This window comes from Pseudopipra pipra, chromosome 1, assembly GCF_036250125.1.
Source record: "Pseudopipra pipra isolate bDixPip1 chromosome 1, bDixPip1.hap1, whole genome shotgun sequence".
NCBI lineage: Eukaryota > Metazoa > Chordata > Aves > Passeriformes > Pipridae > Pseudopipra > Pseudopipra pipra.
In genome coordinates, this window is record NC_087549.1 from 12,857,495 (window position 1) to 12,883,866 (window position 26,372).

At 39.0% G+C, this 26,372-nt stretch overlaps 1 long non-coding RNA gene across 1 annotated transcript; it reads right to left on the bottom strand.

The window, feature by feature from the left end:
* Positions 1-2,149: 2,149 nt before the first annotated feature.
* Positions 2,150-24,550, bottom strand: LOC135409813 (uncharacterized). The gene is made up of 2 exons (XR_010428369.1): positions 23,467-24,550; positions 2,150-2,850 (listed from the first exon to the last, which is right to left on the bottom strand). It is a non-coding gene; the product is annotated as an uncharacterized LOC135409813 (long non-coding RNA).
* Between the last annotated feature and the right edge of the window lie 1,822 nt (positions 24,551-26,372).

Genomic DNA, 26,372 nt, shown 5'->3' on the forward strand with positions numbered 1-26,372 from the left:
TATCACATGGAACAAAAGAGGGTAGATATGTAGTGAAGGGAAGGGAAATGAGACAGTGTGGGGAACACAAGCAGGTAGGCTGAGGTCCTGGAAGCTTGCAAACATTCCAATAGAAGGTAGGAGAGACATGAACCCTAATTTTGATAAACTAAACACAGTAATAATTCATCCCACTAACAGCAGCTGGGACCTTTAGTTTGTGCTTTTGGAGTGTTTGGAAATTTCTCACAGTGTTTCAAGAGACAGCAGATATTAGATGACAAAACTGTATATAACAGAGCCAATTGAATCTTGAGGGAAAAGAAACAGACTCTTCAGAAAAATAAGAACAAAACCTGAGCCATTGCAGTAGTTTGAAATTATTTGGAACAAAAGAACCTTTGGACCAGAGGTGAGGTGTTAAAATGTGCATGGTAAATATATTCAAAGTACACTATGCTGGCACTGCCTTGTATGTAGCATATCTAATATAGAGCATATCTAATATCAAGCATATCTATATGACACTACACAGCTGTGGCAGAGAAGCTGCTCTGATGAGTGACTGAAAAGCTGAGAACTTCAACATTTTGTGCTGTTGCAGCATAGCAGAGAGGATTAGTATAACTTAACACTGAACTTTTTACACTTTCTTACACTGAAGAACCCTACATAAAATACCATGAAGTGTTGAAAGATCATTTGGCAAGTTGGCTCCAAAATTAAGAAAACAGCTTGGTTTGACTGAAGCTTATCAAGTATTTCAGCAGTTCTTTTCAGAGAACATTGAGACCCTGTTTTCAGTGCAGTTTGTCACTCGTCAGTGCATGGTAACATCTGAAGAAATAATGCAATATCAGTTTTGACACACTAATTCCTGCTTTTAAGCTGATGTTATTGGCCCATCTCTGGTAGTGGTTTGGAGAAAAGCAATGAAGCAGTGATGAGGCAATACCATAAACCCCCTAATTTTCTAAGTAGAAGACAAATGACTAAACCACATGAAAAAAAGATTGGTTTCTTTTAAACCCCCATTTGTGTCACTAACAGAAAGGAATTTGCCATGGCCATAACATAGCCAGTAGTGGTCATGTATCTACATGACACAACCAGAGGCAGTTCAATATGTGGACTCTGTTACCTGGAAACAGACTTCACCTCCAAAGGCTGTGAGCAATTCCCAAGGAAGTCATCAGGTCCAGATTTTGTCTCAACACATTCTGCCTATCTAGGTTTTCTCTCCAGCCATTGGAGAGACATAGGTGAGACTGACTGGTCTGAAAATGTACCACTGCTTGTAGCACTACAATGTAGCTCTACTTCTTTCTCTTAAGATGAGTGATCTCCCGGAAACAATTATTTGCTGACTGTAGAGAAAACAATGATTACCTTCAATTAGAAATCTAACTTTTAAACACATTGAAAAAACTGAAGTGATTTCTAAGACTCATTAAATCTTCCGTGTGTGAATTGGCCTGAGGACACCTTGTAAAAAGCTTGAGTGAGAGCTGTCTAGACAATAGAAGACTTGAAACTGGTAGAATGGATCTATTGCACAGACAAATAGCAATAAGACCTAACAGTACGGGGAAATCTCCCCATTTTTTTGTTGCATAATTTCTTGCATAAAATGCATTTAATACGAAAAAATTATTGCATAAAATATTCCCTCTACATAGTTGTGTTGCTAATGGCTATGTGCACATTCCTTGGATGGTCCTTGTGCAGTGTAGGATATATGCTCCCATGCAGGAAGACAGATATGCATGTAGCATACTGAGATGTTGTTTTAGTCCAGTCTCCCAAAGGAACGAGATTTGCCTCATCGTACTCTGTGTGTGTCTATCCCCACAGCTAATTTTTAATAACTGCTCAATTTTAAGAAAAAATGGCATCAAAGTACTAGTTCAAAGAAAATAGACAGATTGGTAGGGTAATTCTGGGTGCAGAAGGGCTTCAGCAGCACTTGTTAGTTATCAGCAAGTCCAGACAGAGAGCACACATTTTGAAGAGTGCACATTTTTAAGAACACACGTGAAGAGCTCGACTGTGAGAAAAAAATCAGTAAAACATTTCCCCTTCACTGGAGGAGCGGAAGAACCCAGCCATGAAACCAGTTGCATGTATGTTGACTAACTGGAGAGGAATCAAATATAGGGCTCAATATGAAAACTTTCATGCCTTCAAATATGAAGGCATAGATTGCTCTTTAATGCATTAACAATTATGGTTGGAGTACAAAAGAAAAGGCTGTCATTAGACTTGAGAAGAGGAAGCTGTTATGTTTGATAGCTGCCAAATGTTTGTTGATCATGCAAAAGCTGCAGTGCACACCCTACACGGTGCACACACGTGCGTGCGTGCGCATATTTAGTTCTCATAACTCTACTGCAGAACCAACGAGGGAATGACGTGAGTTGTGATCTGGGATAAAGCACTTCTACCATCAGGTCTGAAAGTTCTGCTGGGATTTGAAAGCCAGACTGTATACTTGTATTATTCTTGGTTCCTGCTGATGTACCACTTCCAGCAGTAAAAAATCAAAGATGGTTGGAGACAAATTTTAACTTCTGCAAGTCTTGCTTTGTTTTCTCTTCTTTTGATCAGATCCCAAGAAACCTTCTCTCCTTGCAGAGGCACAAGTCAGAAAAGTATTTCGTCTTGCATTTGCAAATCAGTTAACAATTTGAACAACAAATGAGCCAAAGCCACAATTTTCTTTTCTACAGTGTTATAAAGAGAGATCTGAGGAGTTCATTCACAAGTGCTGAGGAAACGAGCATAAGCATTTTTCATCGAAGTGTAACATTTCCAGTCACATTTTCCTTTGAACTCACATCCTCCATTGTGTCTGCAAAGAACTTCAAGAATCTGCAGAAAACAAGGCAGAAAAGGAAAATTAGACTTTTTCTACTTTACAGCAGCGAAGGGAAAAGTCAATATTAACTTGACCTTATTTCTTACTTTACATCTAAGACTAAATTGTGCATCTTGGCCAACATCTGGAAAATCACAAGTTATCCAGGAGAGGATTGTCTGTTGTTAAGTCCTCAGTATTGTAGAGATCATCTATCATTTGTTTTTGTCTAACACCTTTTAATAGAAGTAACAACAACAATAAAATCTCAGGTTTTAGTTTGGTCTCTCTTCTATCATAACTTGAACTCAGAGACACCTTTGGTATTTTAGGTCAATTGAGCAGAAGACTGAAGGAGTGAGAGAAGTAAGTCAAGTTCTGCTACTTCAGACTAATTCAGTTTATCAGTATCCAGTTTGGTTGAGGCCATAGGGGCAAATCAAGCCGAAGATTATTTAAGTCCCACATTTAAGATACTCCTTTTTTATAATAATAATTTGTGAGTTTGTCAGCCACAAAGGTAATAAACAAAATAAAAACAAAATCAAGAAACCAACAGGCATTCCTACCAATATAGTCAGAAAAATTGTTTCTGACACTGTGGTTCTAGCTACCTACTTCAAGTTAACTGTCCTTCCCACAGTTCTTTTTCTTTTGGGGGAAATTATTTTAAGATGAATACACTTATATCACAATAGAGAAATTATTTAAGACATAAACTACTTGTCAATACTGTGGTATTATATAAATATATTAATCATAGAATTGTAGAATCAACTGGGTTTGAAAAGACCTCTGAGATCATCAAGTCCAACCCTTGATCCAACACTGCTGTGGTTACTAGAACATGGCACTAAGTACATCACCCAGTCTCATCTTAGAAACCTCCAGGGACGGTGAATTCACCACCTCCCTGGGCAGCCCATTCCAATGTCTGATTACTCTCTCTGTGAAAAATGTATATATATATAAAATAAATTTATATACATATATGTTATACATAATTTATATAATACTGTAGTATTATATAAATGTGCTTATTTAAAAGAATGTTTTAGAAAGAAAATAGCACGAAGCTCTGAAAGGTTTTCTTCACTGTTTTTGCTGGCATTTAGATAGCAACATTTAACATGTGACCCAGATGACCAGCAACTTTTACCTTTGGTGGAGCGTTATCTGGTATATATGCAGATTTTCCTTTGGAATTAAGTGTTTCAACATGTTCCCAGCATTTCTAAGTATTTAGTGAGATCCACAATAAAGGGTGTGATTCCTTCCTAAAACACCACCTTCCCAAAGCAAGGGCCTAAGCTTCCCAAAACAAGAGCTTAAACTGGAATTCTAGCTTTCATTTGCAAAAAAAAAAAAATAAATAAATTTAAAAAGCTTACATATCTAGACACTACAGTCACAGAGCTGAAAATCTTGACCCGAGGCAAGAAGCCAGACAAACAAGCACAACTGCTTGCTAGTTAATTCTTTTGTCTTGGTAATGCTTTGGAGGACAACTCGTAATTTTTAAAAAGCTGAGATTGACAATACCAGTTTTGGGATACAATATAAACACAGCAAGTGTAAAAACCATCTGCACCATCATGTCCTTGTTATGTTCATAGCAGAATAGGCAGAGAAAGTATTTCGGTGTTGAGAATTTTTGCATAGTAGATTGAAACATAGTTTGGGTGCGAATAATTGCAGTAGGAGGCATGAGCAGCCAGGGTAATTACCCAAAACCCCAGTGGGTTAAACTAGGGACATGCATAAGCCATCTGCTGTGCAGATGGGAAAAAGGATGGGCCCGTGCCCTGGTCTTCTACAAATCAAGTACTATCTCTGGTCACTGAATAACAGCTGAAAGGATGTGCCTGTAGGTCTGAAAGCCACTGCTTCCCTAACCCACCATAAGTCTTATATATAAACCTCAGGTAAGTAACATTCCCTAAAGACACCTATCTCTGAAAAGAGCAAGATCTTTGAAAAGGGAAGGAGAACAATCCAGCACACGGGCATGTGCCCATTAGCCCAAATACCTTGATTTCCAGCTCCAGTTTACACCAGTAGAGAATCTGGTGCCATCACAGATGCTATTCCCAAGCCTTCTGTGCCTACTCTGGAGCAAGTGGCAAATTTCTCCAACTCGGCTGACTTGAGTTTCCTGGTCTAGAAGACTGTGATAGTGTTGTATCTCTTTTAGAGCCTCTTCTTTAAAAGAAAGGTGCTAAACATATCCATAAGCAAATATAAATAACAGGGAAGACACTGATGAGAGAGCATGGCTGAAAACAAGGCAGAAAAGTTACAAATGAGGATAACGCAGCAGGGAAGTCTGCAGCTGGGAGAGGGAGGAGGGGTGTGTGAAGAGAAGATAACTTTTATTCGAAACACATGTGTGTTGGTTAATCACGGCTGGAACCTGGGATCGGGTGAGACTGTAGTGGAGAGGGGGTGGCAGACACAGGGAAATTATTTTTTATTTCAAACAGATGTATTAACAATGGCCTTATGCTGATGAAACTCAATAAAGAAGAGATTTAAAGAGGAGTATACTGTGATGGGAATTTGTAGCTGGGAGGCAGAGGGGAAAATGATCATTTGCAATAGACATATATAATCACTGTGTGCACTCAGTGCTGAGATGAGGGTGGGACTGCAGCTGCCAGAGCAACTGAAAGGAAAAGCCTGGCTGCTGCTGCAGCAGAAAATGGGAAGAAGGGATAGGCTGGTTCAGCAGGAAGGGAGGAGGAAACATGTGGTAGAGGATGTATTTTTATATTTACAAATGAATCCTTGCAAAGCTAAAATTGTTACTTTAATGTGCCACATTAAAGAAAAGTTCTAAGTCCTGTAACTGTTTTCTGTCTCATTGCAGGATTTCTTGTGCCTTCTTAGCATTTATAGCCTGACGCCTGAACATGAGCCTTGTGTTTTCATCAATAAATTCACTATCATTGTCATTCAATGTGAAGTTAGAATTTCACTTGCTCTTCACTTTTTTTCTTTTTTTTATTTGCTTCCTTGGTTTTTTTTAACACTATGTTAGAAACTTATGTTCCTGATTTGGTTTAAGGTGAGAGCTGTTGTCAGCTTCACCTCTCTGGGGAATCTCCATTCGCAAGCAGCAAGTGATTTTACTTAGAAACATAAACAGATATTACCATGAGTAAATGAAAATCAAATTCAGTACAGGCAAGACTTGAATAGTTTGCCTATAACAGCAGTTATAAAATTGGTGAAAACCATGATTATGTAGATAACATGTTCAAAACTAAATAAATATCTACAGCTAATTTAAGTTTTAATTTGGAGAATGCCAGCAGACAGAAGGAAGTGAAAATACCTTCCCAGAGTCCAGAGGGTACCCAGAAGTACACGTCCAGATGAGCGCAAGGAGTCTCAGCTTTCATGACGGTCAGTGAAGATCTCATCAAAAATGTCACTGCAGACTAGGACAGGATGCCTTGCCATTTGGAAGTGTTTAGGTCAGGATGAGATGAATCCCACTGTATCCCCATTGACCACATTAACTTTTGCTTTCTCACAGTAATGTATTTTGCAAGATATGAAGACACACAACACTAACCCTTATTTTCAGGCATCCAAGGTCTTGGATAAAGAGTCAAGTTTCGATAACAAAGAGCACATGCTCAGCTACCATGGTTTGATGGATATGTTGACTTCTTAGCCCTAGAAAATTCATTGCACCCCCAACTCTGTCATAAAAATAGCTGAATTTTCAAGAGCTTTCAGATAGGCCACAGCCTTGAAACTGCATAAAAATAAAACCATGATACAATTAATGTTGCTTTATTCTCATACAGGGGTGAAAAGTGCATTTTTCTTATGACTTGCCATTGACTCAATAAACAGAAAGAACTGAAGGTGCATGATGCTGAGCTGCCCCAGGAATGGAAATAGCTGCTCTGACCTTCCAGAGTGCAGACTTCCCTTTTGGGAGCTCTCTGTTTTGCTCCGTGCTCTAAAGAAAGCTCTCTGAAGGCTTTTTTTTGTAATAATACAACTTTTTTTTTTTCCATGCTTTTGGATGTCAGGAAGAAAGTACAGCTTATGAAAAAAAAAAATCAGTATTTAAAAGAGAATTCTGAGTATGATTTTTGTCCTGTCCTTTTAAATAGTGCTGCCAGCTTGCAGCAAAAGGCAAAGTAGAAATCCATGGGAAAGCAAACCAAACTTATGTTGGAGAAAAGCTGTTTGCTATCAGCTTCTGCTGGTTTCAATCCACTGCATGACTAGAACAAGGCCATTTTATGCTCTAGGTTTCCTTTCAAAATCCAGACACAAGGGAAGTGCTTGTCAAAAATTATTAACATCTTAAACAGGGTTTACTATAGACAAAGACATTAAGATACATTTGAAAACGCCCACATACATTATAAAAGTTGGTGAATTATGCTTTTTCCAGTGCTCTTTTAGGACAGAAAGGAGAAGTGTGTATTGCATATTTCTCTTGGGACAGATTCACTAGCAGTGATTTGACCAGAATGAAGTCTCCTTCACTTCTGCAATGTATAATGAAGGAAAACTGAGCTGTAAGTTAAAGATGAAGGCAAAAGCCTGACCCCAGTGAAATGAATGGGAATTCTGCCATTGATTTCAAAGTGGCCAGTGTTTCAACCAAGATATAAACTTTATTTTGTTCTGCCTCATTCTGGGAGTTACTCAGGAGCAGTGCTATGCATGAAATTGATTTTTTTTTTTGGTGCTCTGCCCAAACTGAAAAAAAATAAAAAGAAAATAATCTTCAGTCAACCAAAACCCTTTGTTTGCTTTGTTAAACCAAGAGAAATTCAAAATGCACTTTTTGTCAACAGAGGTATTTCTTCTGACACAAAGTGTATTGTTTGTGGGATTCAAATCTCTCAGTCTTCTGTCTTCATTTATTGTTGAAAGCAGTTTTTCAAAAACCCCAAATAAATGTCTTTGTTTAAAGATGTCAAAACAAATTGTTTAGGATTTTCTAATCCTCTATCACCCAATGCTTTTGTCCAAAAACAGTCATCATACTCAAACCCGATTCTTTTGTGTTCTTCAGGAACATTTTTTGGTATAAACTGCTTTTCTGGGAGAAAAAAAAAACACAATACAAATCTCTTCAGGATTACAACATGGTCAGGACTACAAAGAGAATTTAGATCAGTTTTGAAAGTATGATCATATTAAAACTGCTTTACCTGGTAATGAATTTCAAATAATATTTTCAATATGAAAAGTTACCATTCATTTTTTGTGTGAGCCACAAATAAGAGAGGAGTGTAGATGAAGTTTTGATGCAAGCAAAAGAATCAAGTACAGTCAAGATCAGGGTGACTCTAATTCTGAAGATATACTCACCTCTAATCGCTTCAAAAACTTTTATCAAAAATCTTCAACTTCAATTATAGACTTGAAGGAGCAATGTCCCAGTAGCACCTGGACATGCACATGGTCACAGCACCACAACACAACACAACCACAGGCATGTGAACTGGCAGAGTTTGAGGGTTTGGGGCTGATAGGGATTTTTGCCCCCCCCCTTTTTTTTTTTTTTGGTTTGTATGTCAGTGTAATGTAGGTTTGAGCAATCCAGACTTTAAACTGCTCTAGTAGAAATGGAAAGTCCTAACCACAGATTAAATCATCTGTATTGTATTATGAATAGTCAGCTCTGTTGAGTAAGGACATTTGACTTTGCAATATGGTAGATATTAGCAAACACTTAAGAGAAACCACAAAACTTCATGTATTTGCCTGGAGTAAACCTGCAACATCTGCTCGAACCCTTCTGGGTCTACACTGTTAAGAACATAAGTCAGTTTGTTGGTCATTCCTCTGAACTTGAAGCCAGATGAGCAAATCCAAGCCATTTCATGGTACAATCACTCTAATCATTTCAGCATGGTTACTAGAGTTTTTTTGCAGAGGACATGAGCTTCAGAAAAATATTAGGCAGCATTTGCAACACTTCCCTCCCTTACAAAGATTAAGTTGTGTGAGCTACAGAGCTCTGAGAAAAAGCCCTGCTTATCTGTCTGTCTGGTTTATCATTCATTTATTAGGTCACATTCCCAGGCCCTGTAGTCCAGTTTCACGTATTTAGCACTACTGGCTTTTCCGTTCATGAACATTTTGTATTTTCACTCAAAGGAATTGCTACTATATATATATATGGATTACAATTTATAAGGATAATTTTTTATTGTATAATATTTTCATAATTGCTATGAAATTACTACAAATACCTCTACTGGGTGGAACTGGATTTGTTCAGTTGTCAAGGTCAGCCCTGACAGGTGAGTGAGCAGGGATTGTTTTCCTCGGCTGTTGCTGTTTGTCAGATGTCGTGTTTCTAAAGTCACAGGTAGACACAGAATCATGGGACTACCATCATAACAATTGTGAATGTACAAGCAGCCACAGTCATATTGCCATATTTATACAGAACCACTGATATCCGTGTCAGCCTGCGAAATTTTAAAGGCAGCTCCTGATTTTACATACTTCACAATCCAAAAAAGGCACAAGGTGGTAAGGGATGGTCATAGCCAACGGTGCATGGCAGGAATGAGAGAAAAGCACCACAGGAGACAAAACCCAGATTTTTTTGGTACAGTTTCAGCTGGTTTTTTAGGTACTGTTCTACTCTCCTCTTTTATTCTGCTGATTTCTTTTGGAACATTTAGGTTTCCTCATCACACAGACATAACTTAATGGTAATGGGAACAAAATTTGTTGTCCTCTTAAGACAAAAAATGAAGTTCTCTGACTACAAAATGATAAGTTTTTCCAGTTTTGTGTCATTTTGGAAATAATAAATTCCAGGTGTCTGCATACAACTTTCTGTTTTGAAAGGAGGTAGATAAAGTGATGTTTCTTGAAACCTGAGTATTGATGTATTAAAGACATATTCTTAGGGGAAATTTTAAAATCAGGTCCAAACACTTCATATGGGAATTTGGTCAAGGTTTCTGCAGGGGCTGAAGACAGATTAGACTTTTATTTGTAAAGAAAAATCTTTCTTTATGAAGTAGAAATTCCTACCCCTTCTTAAATTTTCTTCCAATATAGCAAAATTCAAAAAATTGAAAAAGTTAAAAATATCTTTTTTTTTTTTTTCCCCAGAAAGAAAAAACTGGGAGAGGAAAAAGGAAGAAAAAAAAATCGAAAACTCCAATATTTTTTAAACATTTTCTTGCAACTGAAAGAATTAAGTTAATGTGCAAGTGTGTTCCACAAATGCTTTTCCTCTCAATAGCCACTTTTGGAACTCTTTGAGCAAGTGGGTATCTCATATAAACAATAGCAATGACTGGACATGAATGAAGTTGAATAAAGATTATCTCTTCAATGTTCATCAAGATCAAAAGAAGTTCTTATAAAAAGTTGGATATCTTTCAGTAAGGTGAGAAATCTAATATTTTCCAACTATCTTTTGTCAAAAGTAGGCAGTCAGGACCATTTCTTTCAATGCTTTCCAGAAAAAAACACTTTTGGCTCAAGTTTGAGCAACGGGATTTTTCCAAAAAGGAATTGAGGGAAAACTGGCCATAAATTTGGGTTAAAACAAAAGAGGTCTGACAAACAATTATATCATTATACCACTGCAATACTGACAAAAGTTGAAAATCACAAGTACAAAGTAATGATCAGTAGGATCAAAAGAAAACAAGCAGGAAGGCAGGAAGGATCCAAATGCGTACAACATCCACACGCGCTGTAAAGGAACAGCAGCAGAATGACGTGCTGAAACAGTGGTGTTGAGTCAATGAGTGGCATCCTGCCACGCACAAACCTCCAAGAGAGTTTGCCCTTAGTCAAGATAAAAATGGAGTGCACTGGTGGCTTCTGTGCAGCAGCTGCCATGGAGATCCCCTGAGGACAACACAGGAGAAAAGCCCTCAGGAGGTGAGGTGGTGCGGGGTGTGTTTTACTGCCCACACAGTGTGTGTGACTGTGACAGAGAGGTGGCCAGGACAGTTTGTCTCCTCCCTTGGACATTCATGAAATGCCAAGAATGGAGAAAATATTGATTTGAACTGCCAATCCTGTTGATTTTGCAAGAGTCTTGCATGACTTTTCCAGAGGAGCATCTGAAGAACTGACCACAAATATACACATGTTCTGGTCAGTTTTGACTTTGGTAAGATGTCTCCTGCTCTCACGTCTCATGCCTGTATTTCTGTCAACTGAGGAAACATATTTCAGCTGTCACAATTGCTCCTTGACCCTTCACAACTACAGGAGGAAAAGTGGAGGCCATTTTATCCCCACTTCATTCCCTGTAGAAGAGAATTCAGCCGGAGCACGTGCAAAGGTGTATTCCAGATCCTTTTGTTATTTTGCAGCAGACCTACAGTAATAATTTTTCTTCTGCACAGGAAAAGGATACGAAAACATGACTGCAGTGAATCAAATGAGCAGCTGTTTACTCTCCAGTTTTGAAGGCACCTCCCAGTTTATTGCTCATTGTTTCTGGACCACTTTTATCTGTTCTTATCACCCCTTCACTGCCACGAGGGAATCATTGCAGACAGCATCCACAAACCATACTTTCCTCGTTCCTCTCGCAGCTTCTACTAAAGCCAATTCCTAATAGCTTACACAGAAACCTAATACGTCTTCCTCTGGTGAAATGATCCTTAAATTAAGCCACTGGAGGTCTAAAAGAGAAAGCAAAGAAAACTCCCCCCAGGAGGCAATACAGAAACAACGCTTCATGAAAAAATGGAGTAGATGAGCAGTCTCAAAATTGGTGATAGGATCTGCTCATTGATTGCAGATAGCCACAGTATTTGATATTGTGCATGTGTGAGCAGCCCACAACACAGCATGTTAATATGAGGGAATATTGTGCTGCCTTCTGCAGGAGTAAGTTACAGGCCACCTAAGCATAATGGAATTGCCCTCCTCATCTCCTAAGGGCACCCCCACTTTTGTTGCCAGCCACCACCTCACTCAAGAGCTGTGCCTTTAGCTGCAGGAGGGGTTTAAGGGCCCTTCCAGTTCAGCATGATTATCTCAGCAGGTTTTAGTTTAATTTGACAGATCTGCTCTCTTTCAAAGGAAAGAAGAAAGTTAACAACTGATCAACCACTATTCACAATGCAGGTTATTCACTTAGAAAAAGACTGGAAATAGAGTTTATATGCATGAGGATCAGGCACCTCCTTCAGCGCAGGTCTCTCTCAAATGTAGGGCAAAATTTTGTAAGTACTCAGAGTTAATATAAGACATTGCAGGATTGTTTAATGCATGTTCAGTTCTTCTTTCCCTTTTTAAAAAAAACAAACAAACAAACATAAAACTAACCAACCAAACTCAAAAAAACCCAACCAATAAAAAAAAACCCCAAACAACTAAAGCAAAAGCAAAACCACAATGATGTTTGTTCTTCTTCTCTTCCTTCAGAATAAAGTTTCCACAGCTTGATCTCCAGTCACATGAGGCTTCCTGCCTATGAGGTCAGGAATGCAAATCCTCATTTAAGGTTTATACCATTAACCCATTAACCTGCAAATTGTTTTTTGTACAACTGGTATTGCCTCGGTTACAGGACATGCCTTTGGACAGAACATCCTTTTTACTGTGTGTATTTGTATATACTTTGCTTTGCTTGCAGATCAAAAAATAATTGGGAAGTCATAAAGACACTACCTGGAAGGTTTCAAGCTCTATTGCTGTAAATTAACCAGAAATCTGCCTCTCTCAGATGTCCGAAAGTTAGATTTGAAGTGAGTGCCTGTGTGCTCTTTATAGCCAGCAGAGGAGGAACTGTCTGCCAGTCTCCAGAGGGAGGCCTATGCCAAACTTGTGTCTAAAATCACATGTATTAGGGCCACATCCCACCCTAGGTCTCCATATTAATTTTAGCCCAGCCCAGAGAGCTCATACATTTTTAAGACACTGTTAAAATCAGAACTTCTCCATTTCTTGCCTCATGTCCTGTGTATTTTACCTTGTTGTAAAAGACCATTTACAAAAACATCAGCTTCCATTTACACAGCATTAAAAGCCACTAGATTCTCAAAAAACTTAATGAACTTGAGCTTTAAAAGAAAAGAAAAAAACTTTTCCTAGGGATACTGGGAATTCGTAAGCACTGAAAGTTTCTGTAATTTCATCTCTAAAGTTACATATCTTACAGGAAAGAATCCGAATCTTCTCAATAGTCCAGTGTCATGAATAATTCATGACAAGAAACTTGTCTGAGCCTAAACTACTGTTCTCAACACACCCTAACTTTGTCTGGTTTTACAGTCCAACTGATCTCAATATCTGGTTTTGTCCTAATTCCAGTGGAATAAATCCAAATTTCCTTTTCTGAAAGGTTCTAGGTTACATTCTGAGGTTTAGGTTGCCTTTTACTTCTAATGGCTGTGGCAGACTGAAAAATACCAGAGTACAAATCAGATTTCTTTAGGGGCAAACACAAAGTAACCAAATGTTTAAAGAAATTGATACCTGAGCAGCAACATGGTTTTTTTGCTTCTAAACATAAAAGAAATTTAGGGAAGGTCTGAAGTGAGACTTGGGTATCTAAAGCAGAAGCCCAGGTACCGTCCAGATGCAAAAAAGCCAAAACTATTTAAAAAATCGCTTCTCAGTTGGTTCTGTGTTATCTTTGGTTGATCTGAGAGCATCAGGTCTGTGCTGCTCTGCCCCACAGCATTGCCCCAAAGGAGTGGTCTGTGTGGGCCTCCCCCAGCCTTGGGGACACACATCAGGTTCCTCCAAACTAGCCAGCATACAGCTTTAGTCCTTTTCTAGATGAGGACTGAAGAGAGACACAAAAGTATGCATTTCTGAAATCATCACAGTCCTCTACATTTGGCCAGGAAAAGTGGGAATATTCTCATCTGCAATGTAGCACACTGAGCAGGCAAAGCACTTCAAATCATTTACTAGTGTGTTCATTAAAAGCACTATCTGTTAAGTCCTGGTGCTCATCAGTGCTGACACTCTGCTTTTGAGATACTATTCATCTTCCAAATACAAAAATCTCCAACCATTATTGGTAGGTCCTGTGCTGAGCAGTTGAATTGGAGACACCTCTATGCCCTGGGAGCTGCAGACAAAGGGTCAGCCAAGCCAGGCTTTTGTACTTAGAAAGATTTTCATTAGGAGTTGAACTGTTCTTGGATACATTTACTTGCTTTAACCAAACAGCTATGTTGTGCAATTTCCCTTTTCCAAATGCAGCTTCCACGCACAGCTTTTTATCAGAGAAATGCTGACGCAGTTCCTGTTATCACAGACCCAGAGGAGGATTCAGTGGTGCATATGCATAAAAAAAGTAAGCAAACCCTTAGCTGGTGTGGTTGGGCTTTCATGCAACAGTTAACATTTAAAAAGTGGTTCTCTTTATGCAGTCGCTTGTGAGCATTATAAGGGTCCTCTTAGATGAGTTTAATTATTGGTAGTAGCTCTTTTCAGAGAGTAACTGGGTTGTATGTATAAGTACTAGGCATGTGTTCATTTGTTAAACTATTATACTTGCTTTAGAAGAACCAGGAGAATATCGACTCACGAACTTCCTTGAGAAGGTTCCTTTTTTTAAATGTTTTTTTCCCAGGCTAATGAAAATCTATAAATGTGCTGAAACATTTTTGGTATGAGAGGTTATTTGTTGAGATCCAGGCAAAGACAAAATGTTTATATATTGAGACCAGTACCTGGAGTTTTCATAACCATAATAATCATTACAAGGCTTAATAAACCTTCTGCCTTAGGGCACAAGTGGCTCAGTAAAATCATCATTTAATTCATTGAAAATATTTCCAGTAGCTTCAGATGGAGTTGTTTAAACTTCAAGTCTGGCAGACTTTTTTCCTCCCCAGTCTAAATTATTGCTGAGCTGGAGAGCAGCTTTACCAGAAGATAATGTTTCTTCATTTGCAATTACCACTACTGATTACTTGGTAATTGTCAGTGTTGAAGACAGGCTTTTGAGCTGGTTGAAACAATAGCTTTATTCAATAAAATATTTTTTCTAACTCAGAATGATAAACTAGGAAAATATATCATGAACTAAAGCTATTTTCTACTTCATGGATTAGCTTTTTTCATAAACATTTATTCCTCATATATTAAGCAGAAACAATGAGTAAACAAGAGATTGCAAGATTAATTTCTAGAATAATTTGGAAGTTATAACATTATGCCAAAAAACAACTATGTTTTTTTCACAGTAGTTGGACAACACCATTGGAATAACAAATAGTAGTACTTCCTAGTCAAAAAAGATTAAATAATTTCATTAGTATTCCCCGTATTTTATCAAAATAGATTCTGAGCTCTGTTAATGTGTATGGACCATAGGAAGATGCTGAGTGTGTTGCTCATAAGAACCCAGGAGCTGACATGGGGAAACTGTGAGACTACATAATAAATAAAAGCTCTTAAACACAGAGTCAGTTTCTGGCAGTGTTAGTGTCTGGCTTATCTCTGTTTCAAGCTAATTTAAAATTTCTGTGACTATAGCACATGTTAATAATCCAAGCCCTGCAAATGTGCTTCCTGCCAAAATAGAAAGACACTGCTTCTTTGGTTGGTATCAGGAGACCAGACCTTACCAGAGCACAGGAGGCAGGACCCGGGTCACTAGCCCAAGGCAGCTTATGCTTGTTATCAGTGTCCACACAGCCCTGTTATACTAAAATTAAGCAGCTTTGAAAGACATTAAAAAGAGATGTTTGCCTGGTTTTTGCTGTATATTCAATACAACCATTTGTCGTCTTAGCCCCATTAGGATCCCAATTCTTGATCAGCTTAAAGAGACATTTAATTTCCCTATAGGCCCACACCATGTTATTAAAAAAAAACAAACAAACAAAAAACAACAACAAAAAACCACCAACCAAAAAAAAAATCAAAAACAAAACAAAAAAAAACTAATCCCAAGGAAATACAAAGTTGCAGATAAAACTTTTCACATTCATTAACATTCATGTTCAATTGCCTTGCAAAAATAAGTTAACGACCATAGAATCATAGAATCATCAAAGTTGGGAGAGACCTACAAGATCATCCAGTCCAACCATTCACCCAGCACTACCACTTTAACCCTTAAACCACTAAACCATATCACCCAGTGCCAGATCCAGATACCTCTTAAACACCCTCAGGGGTGATGACTCCACCTCCCTGGGCAACCTTTTGTAATGCCTCATCTTGTTACATTATCCATAGAATGACAGAGTGTACTGTGAAGTCCTCCTGATAGAGTAGGTTTTGTCATTGATGTTTAAGTAATTTTTTTTCCTGGACTCTTTTAAGTAGAATGTAAAATGAATTAAGTAGCATAAATGCTAAAAAGTAGATTATATTTTAATTTTTTTTCCCCATAACTTCAGACAGAATAGCAATAGAAATTCAGGATTTACTTTGACAGTCAATACATCTAGGTGAATCTGTGCATTTATGCTATTCATAAACCAGGATGACTTCTGAAATCATAATCTTTGTAATTCCACAGTTTCTACCACGGTGGTATGTGAACACCTCCTAAAGTAGTTTTAGAGGTAGAAAAGGGCAATCTTCATTCCTTAGATGGGAAATTGCAGAACAAACAGTTGCTTTCTGGAAGTGTCACCAAGCTGATGCCCTCTTTAAAAATGTATATAATTTTAGGGCAATCACCTAAACACAGTGTGTATAACATGGCCTAGGAATCATACCAGTATAATACATATATTTTCATTCTTGATCCTTACTCTAGAAATTATCTCCATGAGGTGAGTCTAAACCACACTATATTAATATTTCTGAACTCTCTGTTACACCAAGTTACTGATCCAACACAATATTCTCCAATTATAAAATCACCTATTACATTTATGATCCTAGATGATGATATTTCCAGCCAAAAGGAGTAAGATTTCCATCAGCATTTATACCTCAAGAAGCTCATGCCTGAACAAGATTAGCAGAAATCAGGCATATTCTCAGGAAGTGCTGTTACAAACAGCCTTCACTAACACAGACCTTTCTGCCACCAGAGCGTCTTCTTCTCTCTCCAGCCAGGAGGGTATTTACAAAAAATTCCGATATACAAAATATCAAGAATATAATATTACTAAGAATTTGAATATTATAACAATTGCTGACATACTAAATATTATGCATAATTCATAGGAAATGTTTAATATCTAAACTGAAGTTCTAGTCAGTGATGCCAATGCACTGGGAACATTGGCCTCTGCATTTGAGTGCCCTAGAAAGTCTCAGGACAAATATCTCCAAATAGTTATGCACAACATGAACATATTTCAGTACCTGACAGGGATTCATGGTGCTGCTGCCCAGGCAAGGGTCAGACCCAGAACAAAGTGTTCACTTACACAAAGTCTGAATTTGCTCCCGAGACTCTCTCAACTACACTTAAAAATTTTCTGCAGTGGTTTACTAAAACAAAATCAACAAGAAAAAACCCACAAACCTCAACCCTAAAACTAATCAAATCAAATAGAAATTCAAGTAGAAGAATTACTTTCAGATTTAAAGAAAACTCAGGCAGACAGCAATCCAGACTTTTTAGCCTGAAGGCAGGGGCTTATTCATCTTCTGCATTTTAATGATCATTTCAATGAAAAGCTAAGGAAATTATTGGTTTTCAGCCCTTCTTCTATAATACTTTGCAAAATTAGTATAGTTTTTAGAAATCCTTTATTAAAAAACTGATGAACTGATTTTTTTTCCTTTTTAATCTTCTTCCATGAGGTCCACTTGGCTAGAGTCTATGAAGATATTTTTGCAAGAGAAGTGTCTCATCTGGTAAGAGTTTTCAGGAGGGAAATCTTTTGTGTTGTTCTGTTTCTGCTGTGCTTGTCTGTGTTAAAATTTAAATTTTATTTCAACAGTGTACCATAGTGTAAACCCTCACCAGTTTCCTGCACCAATGAGGACACTGTTGCACCTGCAACACGAGGAAGGAACTTCTTTGCCTTGAGGGTGGCAGAGCACTGGAACAGGCTGCCCAGGGAGGCTGTGGAGTCTCCCACTCTGGAGACTCCACTTGAACGAGTTCCTGTGTCACCTGCTCTGGGTGACCCTGCCTTGGCAGAGGGGTTGGACTGGATGATCTCCAAAGGTTTCTTCCAACCCTAACAATTCTGTGATTCTGTATTCTGAATGTCCCACCCTGAGCATCTTCGGAGAGAAACTTTTCCTTTCACATATATGCTATTCCAGTTTCTAAGCAGTGGTGTTGCAACCTGTGGCTGATGCCACAGGGAAAGAAAATGACTTATTTTTTCAGATCAGACAGGAGTGACGTTTATTTGATTTAATATAATGTGGACTCTCTCCATCACCTTAAAATAACTAGATAAGCTACCTAAACATCTGAAATATTTCTGTAATAATTCCTTACTATAGACAATGTCTCCCAGCTGACCTTTTCTCTCCTCCTTACATCATCATGGCTGGGCTTCGCGAATGAAGATTTAGGAAGGCTCTATCCACATTTGTTACAGGCACACTGGTGACTTATGAGGCCAATACGAGATAGCCTCCTTACAAGCTGGCTATTATAGTTTGGAATAATTTGGAATAAGTTGTAACTGATGGAGACTACAAGACCCAACACTTCCCCATCTTTGAAGGCTGTCAGAAAAGAAGTACCTTCACCTACCCACGCTGTGAGATCTGCCCTGCATGTCAGGGAAACCATTATCATTGCTTGGCTAAGGTTTTGAGCACTCCTACAACAGCCACCATTACATATTTTTCTTTTTCAGTCAAGGAACAACTTCTCTGCTCAATTTTTTTTTTTTTTTCACCTTTGATCATCCCTCCTACTACTCCTACTTCAATTCTTTTTTCACAGGGTCAGGTAGTGAACTACATTAGACATACAACTGCTTCCTGTGGATCAGTCCAGTGTTTTGTCCTCTCCTGGGTCCTCAGTTCATAGAAACAGAAAATGTCTCAATTTTGAGTCACACTAAAACAAAATACAAAAGGTCCTCAGTTCATAGAAGCAGCAAAAATCTTAATTTTGAGACAACTTAAAACAAAAAGCAGAACCAGGTGCCCTAAAACTAGCATGGTTTTGGGAATTTCAGAGAAGCTAGTTGCTTTCCACACAAAGTAGGCAATTGACATAATAATATAGGAGAATATGATATGTCTTGCTTTTTTTCCCCATAAGTATTGGTATTGAACAGCTAAGGGTGGCTGTAAAAAAACCCTCTCCAAACATGCTGAGAGAGCTGAACTTGCACAATACTCTTCTTATTTGTCAGTAAACCAAACAAATGCACAATATTCAATATGGAAAGGCAGGTCTCAACTAGCTGGCAAGCCAAAGCAGGAAAAAAAGTCTGTTATTGCCCCAGAAAATAGTCTCAGTTTTTCCTCAAAACTGTGTTGAAGTCAGGGAAGCACATGAGAAAACCCCTGTACTCACTCAGTTTACTGTGATCTCTTCAATCCATGACAAATCTGAGATCTCTTTCAACTACCCTGTTACATAGAAGCCATGGACTTTCATTCAGACAGAGAGAAGACACAGTCATCAAAACATTAAGCTCTCATGAAATCTCCATTTCCTTATAGGAACAACTGTATGGGATCTGAACACTGTCCAAACCATACAGCTGTTCTGGACCTAGATTTGAAAATTTGAACTCAGAACTACCTCCTCTTGTTGAACACTTTTATGTTGACACAAACAACATATGTTATGTATTTGTTTCCTTTCCCCCCTTTTAAGTTGGTTTTTCTGATCAGCGGAGCAAAGATACAAGAGGAAATTCATCTGCTGTACATAAATGTCCTTCATGGTATTTAAAGTCTTTACCAGATCTGCATGGGTAGGAAGATAAGCATGAACTTGAACATACAGCTTTGGGAGGACAAATCCTGAGGAAAAAAAAGGTGGGTTTTTTTTTACCTTGTTTGATAAAAATTAAGGTTATCAGCTCAGTTCATCAGGTTTAAGTCATATTTTTCACAATATCATTTATAGTCACAAATCTCAGCTTAGAGGTAAAATTTATTTTTATTGGGAACTAAAAATACTAAACACTCATAATAAGGTAATTGGGTTGATATTGCTGTATTCCTTTCACATTTGCTAGGCTTTGAAACTGTTACACTTTGGCTCTAGGTCTATTTTGACAAGCCATCCAAATCCAGAATAAAACTACCCAAAGCATGGCAGAAAAAACAAACAAACAAAAAAGAATGGAAAAAAACTCCTACCTTTCCCCAAGTTTATGAAACTGATGGTCAAAATAATTGTTTACAAAATTAAATTCTTAGACAAATTATTAAAAATATCAGAAATATACTATAATACTTTTTTTAGGTTAGATTAGGGATGCCAGCTGAAGAAGTGAAGCTGTTCCTTTTTACCTGTGCTTTTAATGAGCTGATATTGAAGAATTTCAAGAAGTGTTTTGATGATTCTTTGCTTAGAGTAAACATGGAGTTAAACACAGTAATTTGTGTACATTACATAGTCACTGGTTTGAGCAATTATTGAAGGATTTGCTAAAATATCTGCGGGTAATACCTAAAATGCTTAGATTGTTGAAATCTAGATGGAAGTTTTTGCAGAGACCTTATAAATATGTATAGTCACTAACTAAGCCAGAACAACATTGCATATTTACAGAAAAATGTAGACCCTCAGTGACTGGAAAGAAGTGCTTTTCCTGTAGTTTCTGAAGCAATAATTTATTTGGAGACATTTGTCTTGGGGCAGTCTACAACTGCTTTGGTGCTAATTACTCCTTGTAAAAAGTGAAGGATAAAGTCAGATAATAAAGGTAGAACAGCAGCACATATGTGTTGAAATAGCTGTTCTGTAATTTGTCACTGTTATGGGGAAAAAGCAAAGCTCCAACCTTTGGCAAGGGAGGTAAAAATCATGGCATATAACTTTCATTCCAAGGTTTTAATCATAGAATCAGAATGATTAAGGTTGAAGAAGACTTCCGAGATCATTGAGTCCAACTTTTGGCAGAACACTACCATGCCAACTAGAATCATAGAATCATAGAATCGATTGGGTTGGAAAAGACCTCCGAGATCATCGAGTCCAACCCTTGGTCCAGATCCAGTCCATTTACTAGATCATGGCACTCAGTGCCACGTCCAATCTGCGTTTAAAAATCTCCAGGGATGGTGAATCCACCACCTCTCTGGGCAGCCCATTCCAATGCCTGATCACTCTCTCTGTAAAGAATTTTCTCCTGATATCCAAACTAAACCATAGCACGAAATGCTATGTCCAATCATTTCTTGAACACTTCCAGGGATGGTGACATAATTCCCTGGGCAGCCCATTCCAATCTTTGACAGCCCTTTCAATGAAGGAATTCTTCCTGATGTCCCACCTGAACATCACCTGGCGCAGCTTTAAGACCATTTCCTCTTGTCCTATTGCTAGAAGATATAGAGAATGCAGGGAGTACTTTGACGTATTTATTATGCAAGTGATGAAGCTTATTCCACTCTGCATTTGCCAGCCAATTTCCCCATGCAGACAATCCTTCAGCAGCTGCAGATGAGCCTCTAGCTCCTGACTATCTTGAGTGGATCGTCAGAGATTTTGGATGCAACTTTGGTCAGGCTACAGAAACAGGTTTTCGGGTAAATCGTGATCCTGGATCTCTTCCACTTTCTGTTTTGTGACAACTAGATAGCAAAAACTAAAGACCTTGTTGAAACATCATGGTTCTTTTTGACCAAGGTAGAGCCTTGAGGCAAACCATGCCACCTTGCCCAAAAAACGGTAGTGATGCCATTTGCCAACACATTATCTGAAATATATTCAGAAAAGAATATGGAATAGCCTAAAGAGACCATAAAGTTAATTCCAAAGCTGAGACTTCATAGGACGTACAATTATGAGTGCATTCAAAAGGGTATTAGAAGAAGATAAAACAGATAGATCCCATTTGTAGTGCGAATGACACCAGGCGTAGAGGCCTCAGAAGTGTGGACAGATAAGTAGACCTGTGAATGTGAATGCTCTCTGTGATTGGTTTTCTTGACAAGTCTTCTAGAATTCACTTCTTTCTACATTTGTTACTCAACACATTGCACATAATTCGTCAGCATCAGCTATTTCTCCCCTTCAGATGCCCTAGTAAATGAACACATTTAAAGTCAATAAAGAGCAATCTTCCTAGAATAAAGAAAAACCAGGTTCTTGCTTGTAAGGAACAAAATTATTTTTCACATTCCAAGTAGTCTGTTTTCTGTTTTCAAATTGGCAGGTATGAAGTTGAAATCATGTCTAGATGGGTTACGTGAGAACTACAGGAGTTTGGAGGTATTTTATTAGGGAAAAGAAAACCAAAACCAATTAAAAGTATAACAAATAGAAGCTGTCCATATCTACAACAGTTAAATTTGGGAAAAGTGTGAAATAAATATGGGTTAAAAAACCCCATGATCAAGAAAATCAGGCTAGGAGCTGTGTTACATTCAGCTTTTTCTTTATGCTTGACTTACAAGTAGGTACAAGCTTTACTCAGCTTTATATTGAAAAAAAATCTATATTAAAACTAAAGTAAGGACTAGCCCTGCAAAAATAACTTTGCAGCACTTCTTAAAGTGAGCGTTTTTGTGGTTTTACACCAAGAATGATGGAACACAGTCACCATGGTTAGGACACTGGATACATAGAATAGAATCATAGAATCATTTATGTTGGAAAAGACCTTTAAGATCATCCAGTCCAACCCTTAACCCAGCACTGTCAAGTCCACCATCGGACCACATCCCTAAGTGCTACATCCATGTGCCTTTTGAACACTTGCAGGGATGGGGATTCTACCACTTCCTATAGTGGCCTGTTTCAATGCCTGACCACCCTTCAGTGAAGACATTTGTCCTAATATCCAAACTAAACCACCCCAGCACAACTTAATGCCATTTCTTCTTGTCCTATTGCTTGTTACCTGGGAGAAGAGATCAAACCCCACTCGGCTAAAACCTCTTTTCAGGTAGCTGTAGAAAGCAATAACGTCCCCCCTGAACTTCCTTTTCTCCAGGCTATTCAACCCCGGCTCCTTCAGCCACTCCTCATCAGACTTGTGCTCCAGACCCTTCACCAGCTTCATTACCCTTCTTTGGAGTCATTCCAGCACCTCAATGTCCTTCTCATAGTGAGGGGCCCAAAACAGAACACAGGATTCAAGGTGTGGCCTCAGCAGTGCTGAGTACAGGGGGATGATCACTGCCCTGGTCCTGCTGGACACAAACCAGGATGCTGCTGGCCTTCTTGGCCACCTGGGCACACTGCTAGCTTATGTTCAGGTCCTTTTCTAACAGGCAGCTTTCCAGCCACTCTTCCCCAAGCCAGTAATGCTGCATGTAGAGTGCAAGAGCTCTTTATACCAGTGTGTAGGAAATTGAGCCAGGCAGGCTGGAAAACAGCATGGCAGGACAAGGGGAATGATCACTCTCCTGCCCCTCAAATGGAGGAGTAAGAAACGCACAGCCACTGGAAGCAGGGACAGATGACCTGGGGAGAGTACAGGGATATCATTTTAATGTGTAGGGATCGGATCAGGAAAGCCAAGGCAAAACTGGACCAGGACTTGGCAAGGGACATGAAGAATAAGAAGAAGGGATTCTATAAGTACGTAGTCAGAAAAGAAAGGCAAAGGACAATGTACCTTCCCAGTAAGCAAGAGGGGTGAATTGGCGGTGACTCATGCGGAGAAGGCTGAGGCTTTCAATGGGTTCTTTGCCTCAGTCTTCCCCGGCAGTCATGCTTCCCACTTCTCTCACATCCCTGATCCTCTGGGTGGGTGTGGGTGAAGTTCCTCCCATTATAAGTGAAAAGTGGGTTTGGGACCACTTGATGAAGCTGAATAGCCACACTTCTATGGGACCTGATGACTGTGATAGTTTTCACCCTAGGCCTTCCTGGAGACCAGCTTGTAACCAGGAAGGAACTAGGGTAGTGACTTAGGAAGTATTCCATGCTATTCCTTTCCGTAACACAACATATAAAAAGGTGCAGATAAGAGAGTTCGCTCTCTTCTCTCTTCCAGTGGCTGAAGGCGACAGGTCTCTCTGTAGATGGGCTTTGCTTATATAGGCCAGGGCCTGCTACTCAGACCTGCCATTATCTCCGGTCTCTCCGGGAGGTGTGGGGGAGGTGGCTGCTGCCTTGCACAGCTCTGCTGTGCCGATCAGGGAAGTATTTAATTCATTTTTATATTTATTGACTAGCTCTCTATTAACGGGTATATTTAGGAGATATTTGGTTTTAGGCTTCTTTTTATCCCTGTTTCCCCCTCCCTTTTCCTTTTTTCCCCCCTCAGGAGCTCCCTGTTGTGGATAATATATTCAAATTGTATATATATAATTGTAAATATATATTTTTGATAGAATTCAGTTTTGTTCAAACTTCTTTCAGTTTTTTTCCCTGTGGTTCATTTTTTTTCTTCCCTCTCTGGGAAGCAGGCCTTTTTGTCAAGTTTTGGAGACTTGGTGGGAAGCCAGCTCAAAACTTGCACAATGACAAATATCCCTGGGTCTTGAGAGAACCAGCTGATGTGGTTTCCAACTACTCTCCATCATATTTATAAATTCATGGTGGTCAGGCAAAGTCCTCAGTGACTGGAAGAAGGTAAACATCACTTCCATTTTTAAAACTGGGATTGTAAAGCATGAAGAAGAGAAGGCTTCAGGGAGACCTCATTGAAGACCAGTACCTTAAAGGGGATTTTAAAAAGGAGTGAGAGGAACTTTTTATACAGGCAGACAGCAACAGGACAAGGGACAGTGATCTTAAACTGAAAGAGGGCATGTTTAGACCAGATATTAAGAAGAAATTCTTTACTCAGAGGGTAGTGAGGAACTGAAACAGCTTATCCAGAGAAGTGGATGCCCCATCCCTGGAAGTGTTCAATGCCAGGTTGAATGGAGCCCTGAGCAACCTGGTCTAGTGAATGACATCCCTGTTCAGGGCATGGGGCTGGAACTAAATAATCTTTAAGGTCCTGGGCATGGGAGCTGGAACTAGATAATCTTTAAGGTTCCCTCCAACCCAAACCATTCTATGATTCTATGGGGTTATTGTGACCCAACTGCAGGACCTGGCATTGGCCTCGTTGAACCCCACACAGTGATCTCAGCCCATCAGTTTGTCCCAGGTCCCTCTGCAGAGACTTCCTACCCTCTGGGAGATCAACACTCCCATCCAACTGCAAATTCACTGAGGGTGCCCTTGATTCGCTCTTACAGATTGTTGATAACGATATTAAACAGGGCTGGCCCCAGTACTGAGCCCTGCAAAGCACCACTTGTGATCAACTGCCAACTGGATTTAACCCCATTTGACACCGCTCTCTGGGTTGGGCCATCCAACCAGTGTTTACCCAGCAAAGAGTACACCTGTCCAAGCCATGACCAGCCAGTTTCTCCAAGAAAATGCTGGGGTAAATGATGAAAAACTACCAAGCAATATAAGCAACTAAAACAACCTCTGCAGATCCTTGGTTAGATGAATATCATGTCCTTTATCTAAGTATATGTATACAGCAATTAATTTTCTTATTAATCCTCCAACATGTTCTCTTTGACATTTATTATCTTTTGTGTGTACAGGAAATACTCATAAAGTGTGCATTTATAGACATTGAATAGATAAGTACATTTCCATGCTGTGCAGCTTTCCCTGCAATATTAGCAATTGCTGTCATTTAAAAAGGACAGTTGTTAAACATTAACAGTGGGATCCTCAGGAATAGGGACCACACTTTTTTAACAAATGAGAAGTTTGTTTCCTCCAGGGGAGCTCAGCATTCTCACCAAAACATAATAACAGAAGGGGAGGGATGGAGAGTTGTTCTTCAGCAATAAAAGTGTCCTCAATTCCATGTGTATGAAAATACAGACTAATATTATTCACATTCATGAACTGTGTCTTTAACACCTACAACCACTGCAGTCCCTCTGTTGTGGTGGCCGATGCTCCTACACACTGCTGTCTCTCTGTAGGTTTGGTTCAGGTTCCAGTTTCTCAGCCAGATCATTGCCAACAGTACTGACCTGATCTCTTAATCAAAACCCTTCAATTCAACACCTTCATCTGCCCACATTTCCTAGCACACAAGCCATACTACCTGTCCTTCTGCACCCACTTCCCCAGATCCTTTATCACCACAGCAAATTGCCAGTAGTTTTCTCTCTGTTTTACATCACATGCTACCCAATGAGCCCACTCTTTTCAGTGAGCAGCTCCCATGCTGCCCTAACTCTGCCAAAATTTGCAGTTATGATGTCAATAAGGCAGGTTTCAGCAGCGTGCACCTCATGGCCAGATGTGGACTTTTGCATGTCCCCCTTCATAACTATCTGAGAACATATCCTGCAAATGCACTTTAGACATAGTTAAGGTGGGACAGTTAATAAAACAGCATGTTTGTGTTTTCTCAGTACGTTGCTAAGGAATGTCAGAACTAGGACTATTATCTAAGCAGTCACTATGTTTACAAGGAGAAGAGCAAAATGATTGAGGTCTTTCTCCCAAACGTCCTAAAAAGACACGATAATAAACAACAATATCATT